Here is an 8,075-nt window from a genome sequence, read left to right as displayed (position 1 = left end):
GGCCATAACTCCTTAAATATGCGTCCTAGAGCCAAAAGGACCTTAATTCGTGACCACCCCCAAAAATTCAAAATATATATGAAAAACTTATTTTGGCCATAACTCCTTAAATATGCGTCCTAGAGCCAAAAGGACCTTAATTCGTGACCACCCTCAAAAAATCAAAATTTCGATGAAAATCCTGAAAAAATTGAAATTTTTATATGAAAAACTTATTTTGGCCATAACTCCTTAAATATGCGTCCTAGAGCCAAAAGGACCTTAATTCGTGACCACCCCCAAAAAATCAAAATTTCGATGAAAATCCTGAAAAAAATGAAATTTTTATATGAAAAACTTATTTTGGCCATAACTCCTTAAATATGCGTCCTAGAGCCAAAAGGACCTTAATTCGTGACCACCCCCAAAAATTCAAAATTTCGATGAAAATCCCCAAAAAATCAAAATTTCGATGAAAATCCTGAAAAAATTGAAATTTTTATATGAAAAACTTATTTTGGCCATAACTCCTTAAATATGCGTCCTAGAGCCAAAAGGACCTTAATTCGTGACCACCCCCAAAAATTCAAAATTTCGATGAAAATCCCCAAAAAATCAAAATTTCGATGAAAATCCTGAAAAAATTGGAATTTTTATATGAAAAACTTATTTTGGCCATAACTCCTTAAATATGCGTCCTAGAGCCAAAAGGACTTTAATTCGTGACCACCCGCAAAAAATCAAAATTTCGATGAAAATCCTGAAAAAATTGAAATTTTTATATGAAAAACTTATTTTGGCCATAACTCCTTAAATATGCGTCCTAGAGCCAAAAGGACCTTAATTCGTGACCACCCCCAAAAATTCAAAATTTCGATGCAAATCCCCAAAAAATCAAAATTTCGATGAAAATCCTGAAAAAATTGGAATTTTTATATGAAACTTATTTTGGCCATAACTCCTTAAATATGCGTCCTAGAGCCAAAAGGACTTTAATTCGTGACCACCCCCAAAAAATCAAAATTTCGATGAAAATCCCCAAAAAATCAAAATTTCGATGAAAATCCTGAAAAAATTGGAATTTTTATATGAAACTTATTTTGGCCATAACTCCTTAAATATGCGTCCTAGAGCCAAAAGGACTTTAATTCGTGACCACCCCCAAAAATTCAAAATTTCGATGAAAATCCCCAAAAAATCAAAATTTCGATGAAAATCCTGAAAAAATTTGAATTTTTATATGAAAAACTTATTTTGGCCATAACTCCTTAAATATGCGTCCTAGAGCCAAAAGGACCTTAATTCGTGACCACCCTCAAAAAATCAAAATTTCGATGAAAATCCTGAAAAAATTGAAATTTTTATATGAAAAACTTATTTTGGCCATAACTCCTTAAATATGCGTCCTAGAGCCAAAAGGACCTTAATTCGTGACCACCCCCAAAAATTCAAAATTTCGATGAAAATCCCCAAAAAATCCAAATTTCGATGAAAATCCCCAAAAAATCAAAATTTCGATGAAAATCCTGAAAAAGGTCCAAAAGGACCTTAATTCGTGACCACCCCCAAAAATTCAAAATTTCGATGAAAATCCCCAAAAAATCCAAATTTCGATGAAAATCCCCAAAAAATCAAAATTTCGATGAAAATCCTGAAAAAATTTGAATTTTTATATGAAAAACTTATTTTGGCCATAACTCCTTAAATATGCGTCCTAGAGCCAAAAGGACCTTAATTCGTGACCACCCTCAAAAAATCAAAATTTCGATGAAAATCCCCAAAAAATCAAAATTTCGATGAAAATCCTGAAAAAATTGGAATTTGTATATGAAAAACTTATTTTGGCCATAACTCCTTAAATATGCGTCCTAGAGCCAAAAGGACCTTAATTCGTGACCACCCTCAAAAAATCAAAATTTCGATGAAAATCCCCAAAAAATCAAAATTTCGATGAAAATCCTGAAAAAATTGGAATTTTTATATGAAAAACTTATTTTGGCCATAACTCCTTAAATATGCGTCCTAGAGCCAAAAGGACTTTAATTCGTGACCACCCCCAAAAAATCAAAATTTCGATGAAAATCCTGAAAAAATTGAAATTTTTATATGAAAAACTTATTTTGGCCATAACTCCTTAAATATGCGTCCTAGAGCCAAAAGGACCTTAATTCGTGATCACCCCCAAAAAATCAAAATTTCGATGAAAATCCTGAAAAAATTGAAATTTTTATATGAAAAACTTATTTTGGCCATAACTCCTTAAATATGCGTCCTAGAGCCAAAAGGACCTTAATTCGTGACCACCCCCAAAAAATCAAAATTTCGATGAAAATCCTGAAAAAAATTGAATTTTTATAAGAAAAACTTATTTTGGCCATAACTCCTTAAATATGCGTCCTAGAGCCAAAAGGACCTTAATTCGTGACCACCCCCAAAAAATCAAAATTTCGATGAAAATCCTGAAAAAATTGAAATTTTTATATGAAAAACTTATTTTGGCCATAACTCCTTAAATATGCGTCCTAGAGCCAAAAGGACCTTAATTCGTGACCACCCCCAAAAAATCAAAATTTCGATGAAAATCCTGAAAAAATTGAAATTTTTATATGAAAAACTTATTTTGGCCATAACTCCTTAAATATGCGTCCTAGAGCCAAAAGGACCTTAATTCGTGACCACCCTCAAAAAATCAAAATTTCGATGAAAATCCTGAAAAAAATGAAATTTTTATATGAAAAACTTATTTTGGCCATAACTCCTTAAATATGCGTCCTAGAGCCAAAAGGACCTTAATTCGTGACCACCCCCAAAAATTCAAAATTTCGATGAAAATCCCCAAAAAATCAAAATTTCGATGAAAATCCTGAAAAAATTGAAATTTTTATATGAAAAACTTATTTTGGCCATAACTCCTTAAATATGCGTCCTAGAGCCAAAAGGACCTTAATTCGTGATCACCCCCAAAAAAATCAAAATTTCGATGAAAATCCTGAAAAAATTGAAATTTTTATATGAAAAACTTATTTTGGCCATAACTCCTAAATATGCGTCCTAGAGCCAAAAGGACCTTAATTCGTGACCACCCTCAAAAAATCAAAATTTCGATGAAAATCCTGAAAAAATTGAAATTTTTATATGAAAAACTTATTTTGGCCATAACTCCTTAAATATGGGTCCTAGAGCCAAAAGGACCTTAATTAAATTGAAATTTTTATATGAAAAATATGCGTCCTAGAGCCAAAAGGACCTTAATTCGTGACCACCCTCAAAAAATCAAAATTTCGATGAAAATCCTGAAAAAATTTAAATTTTTATATGAAAAACTTATTTTGGCCATAACTCCTTAAATATGCGTCCTAGAGCCAAAAGGACCTTAATTCGTGACCACCCTCAAAAAATCAAAATTTCGATGAAAATCCTGAAAAAATTTAAATATTTATATGAAAAACTTATTTTGGCCATAACTCCTTAAATATGCGTCCTAGAGCCAAAAGGACCTTAATTAAATTGAAATTTTTATATGAAAAACTTATTTTGGCCATAACTCCTTAAATATGCGTCCTAGAGCCAAAAGGACCTTAATTCGTGACCACCCTCAAAAAATCAAAATTTCGATGAAAATCCTGAAAAAATTGAAATTTTTATATGAAAAACTTATTTTGGCCATAACTCCTTAAATATGCGTCCTAGAGCCAAAAGGACCTTAATTCGTGACCACCCCCAAAAAATCAAAATTTCGATGAAAATCCTGAAAAAATTGAAATTTTTATATGAAAAACTTATTTTGGCCATAACTCCTTAAATATGCGTCCTAGAGCCAAAAGGACCTTAATTCGTGACCACCCCCAAAAATTCAAAATTTCGATGAAAATCCCCAAAAAATCAAAATTTCGATGAAAATCCTGAAAAAATTGGAATTTTTATATGAAAAACCTATTTTGGCCATAACTCCTTAAATATGCGTCCTAGAGCCAAAAGGACTTTAATTCGTGACCACCCCCAAAAAATCAAAATTTCGATGAAAATCCTGAAAAAATTGGAATTTTTATATGAAAAACTTATTTTGGCCATAACTCCTTAAATATGCGTCCTAGAGCCAAAAGGACCTTAATTCGTGACCACCCTCAAAAAATCAAAATTTCGATGAAAATCCTGAAAAAATTGAAATATTTATATGAAAAACTTATTTTGGCCATAACTCCTTAAATATGCGTCCTAGAGCCAAAAGGACCTTAATTAAATTGAAATTTTTATATGAAAAACTTATTTTTGCCATAACTCCTTAAATATGCGTCCTAGAGCCAAAAGGACCTTAATTCGTGACCACCCTCAAAAAATCAAAATTTCGATGAAAATCCTGAAAAAATTGAAATTTTTATATGAAAAACTTATTTTGGCCATAACTCCTTAAATATGCGTCCTAGAGCCAAAAGGACTTTAAATCGTGACCACCCCCAAAAAATCAAAATTTCGATGAAAATCCTGAAAAAATTGAAATTTTTATATGAAAAACTTATTTTGGCCATAACTCCTTAAATATGCGTCCTAAAGCCAAAAGGACCTTAATTCGTGATCACCCCCAAAAAATCAAAATTTCGATGAAAATCCTGAAAAAATTGAAATTTTTATATGAAAAACTTATTTTGGCCATAACTCCTTAAATATGCGTCCTAGAGCCAAAAGGACCTTAATTCGTGACCACCCCCAAAAATTCAAAATTTCGATGAAAATCCCCAAAAAATCAAAATTTCGATGAAAATCCTGAAAAAATTGGAATTTTTATATGAAAAACTTATTTTGGCCATAACTCCTTAAATATGCGTCCTAGAGCCAAAAGTACTTTAATTCGTGACCACCCCCAAAAAATCAAAATTTCGATGAAAATCCTGAAAAAATTGAAATTTTTATATGAAAAACTTATTTTGGCCATAACTCCTTAAATATGCGTCCTAGAGCTAAAAGGACCTTAATTCGTGACCACCCCCAAAAATTCAAAATTTCGATGAAAATCCCCAAAAAATCAAAATTTCGATGAAAATCCTGAAAAAAAATTAAATTTTTATATGAAAAACTTATTTTGGCCATAACTCCTTAAATATGCGTCCTAGAGCCAAAAGGACCTTAACTCGTGACCACCCTCAAAAAATCAAAATTTCGATGAAAATCCTGAAAAAATTGAAATTTTTATATGAAAAACTTATTTTGGCCATAACTCCTTAAATATGCGTCCTAGAGCCAAAAGGACCTTAATTCGTGACCACCCTCAAAAAATCAAAATTTCGATGAAAATCCTGAAAAAATTGAAATTTTTATATGAAAAACTTATTTTGGCCATAACTCCTTAAATATGCGTCCTAGAGCCAAAAGGACCTTAATTCGTGACCACCCCCAAAAATTCAAAATTTCGATGAAAATCCCCAAAAAATCAAAATTTCGATGAAAATCCTGAAAAAATTTGAATTTTTATATGAAACACTTATTTTGGCCATAACTCCTTAAATATGCGTCCTAGAGCCAAAAGGACCTTTATTCGTGACCACCCCCAAAAATTCAAAATTTCGATGAAAATCCTGAAAAAATTGAAATTTTTATATGAAAAACTTATTTTGGCCATAACTCCTTAAATATGCGTCCTAGAGCCAAAAGGACCTTAATTCGTGACCACCCTCAAAAAATCAATATTTCGATGAAAATCCTGAAAAAATTGAAATTTTTATATGAAAAACTTATTTTGGCCATAACTCCTTAAATATGCGTCCTAGAGCCAAAAGGACCTTAATTCGTGACCACCCCCAAAAATTCAAAATTTCGATGAAAATCCCCAAAAAATCAAAATTTTGATGAAAATCCTGAAAAAATTGGAATTTTTATATGAAAAACTTATTTTGGCCATAACTCCTTAAATATGCGTCCTAGAGCCAAAAGGACCTTAATTCGTGACCACCCCCAAAAAATCAAAATTTCGATGAATATCCTGAAAAAATTTAAATTTTTATATGAAAAACTTATTTTGGCCATAACTCCTTAAATATGCGTCTTAGAGCCAAAAGGACCTTAATTCGTGACCACCTCCAAAAATTCAAAATTTCGATGAAAAACTTATTTTGGCCATAACTCCTTAAATATGCGTCCTAGAGCCAAAAGGACCTTAATTCGTGACCACCCCCAAAAAATCAAAATTTCGATGAAAATCCTGAAAAAATTGAAATTTTTATATGAAAAACTTATTTTGGCCACAACTCCTTAAATATGCGTCTTAGAGCCTAAAGGACCTTAATTCGTGACCACCCCCAAAAAATTTAAATTTCGATGAAAATCCTGAAAAAATTGAAATTTTTATATGAAAAACTTATTTTGGCCATAACTCCTTAAATATGCGTCCTAGAGCCAAAAGGACCTTAATTCGTGACCACCCCCAAAAATTTCGATGAAAATCTTGAAAAAATTGGAATTTTTATATGAAAAACCTATTTTGGCCATAACTCCTTAAATATGCGTCCTAGAGCCAAAAGGACTTTAATTCGTGACCACCCCCAAAAAATCAAAATTTCGATGAAAATCCTGAAAAAATTGGAATTTTTATATGAAAAACTTATTTTGGCCATAATTCCTTAAATATGCGTCCTAGAGCCAAAAGGACCTTAATTCGTGACCACACCCCAAAAGGACTTTAATTCGTGACCACCCCCAAAAAATCAAAATTTCGATGAAAATCCTGAAAAAATTGAAATTTTTATATGAAAAACCTATTTTTGCCATAACTCCTTAAATATGCGTCCTAGAGCCAAAAGGACCTTAATTCGTGACCACACCCCAAAAGGACTTTAATTCGTGACCACCCCCAAAAAATCAAAATTTCGATGAAAATCCTGAAAAAATTGAAATTTTTATATGAACAACTTATTTTGGCCATAACTCCTTAAATATGCGTCCTAGAGCCAAAAGGACCTTAATTCGTGATCACCCCCAAAAAATCAAAATTTCGATGAAAATCCTGAAAAAATTGAAATTTTTATATGAAAAACTTATTTTGGCCATAACTCCTTAAATATGCGTCCTAGAGCCAAAAGGACCTTAATTCGTGACCACCCTCAAAAAATCAAAATTTCGATGAAAATCCTGAAAAAATTGAAATTTTTATATGAAAAACTTATTTTGGCCATAACTCCTTAAATATGCGTCCTAGAGCCAAAAGGACCTTAATTCGTGACCACCCCCAAAAAATCAAAATTTCGATGAAAATCCTGAAAAAATTGAAATTTTTATATGAAAAACTTATTTTGGCCATAACTCCTTAAATATGCGTCCTAGAGCCAAAAGGACCTTAATTCGTGACCACCCCCAAAAATTCAAAATTTCGATGAAAATCCCCAAAAAAATCAAAATTTCGATGAAAATCCTGAAAAAATTGGAATTTTTATATGAAAAACTTATTTTGGCCATAACTCCTTAAATATGCGTCCTAGAGCCAAAAGGACTTTAATTCGTGACCACCCCCAAAAAATCAAAATTTCGATGAAAATCCTGAAAAAATTGAAATTTTTATATAAAAAACTTATTTTGGCCATAACTCCTTAAATATGCGTCCTAGAGCCAAAAGGACCTTAATTCGTGACCACCCCGAAAAAATCAAAATTTCGATGAAAATCCTGAAAAAATTGAAATTTTTATATGAAAAACTTATTTTGGCCATAACTCCTTAAATATGCGTCCTAGAGCCAAAAGGACCTTAATTCGTGACCACCCCCAAAAATTCAAAATTTCGATGAAAATCCCCAAAAAATCAAAATTTCGATGAAAATCCTGAAAATATTGGAATTTTTATATGAAAAACTTATTTTGGCCATAACTCCTTAAATATGCGTCCTAGAGCCAAAAGGACTTTAATTCGTGACCACCCCCAAAAAATCAAAATTTCGATGAAAATCCTGACAAAATTGAAATTTTTATATGAAAAACTTATTTTGGCCATAACTCCTTAAATATGCGTCCTAGAGCCAAAAGGACCTTAATTCGTGACCACCCTCAAAAAATTTTTATATGAAAAACTTATTTTGGCCATAACTCCTTAAATATGCGTCCTAGAGCCAAAAGGA

This window comes from Haematobia irritans, chromosome 3, assembly GCF_050003625.1.
Source record: "Haematobia irritans isolate KBUSLIRL chromosome 3, ASM5000362v1, whole genome shotgun sequence".
Taxonomy (NCBI): domain Eukaryota; kingdom Metazoa; phylum Arthropoda; class Insecta; order Diptera; family Muscidae; genus Haematobia; species Haematobia irritans.
Note: the sequence above shows the minus strand (reverse complement) of the source record.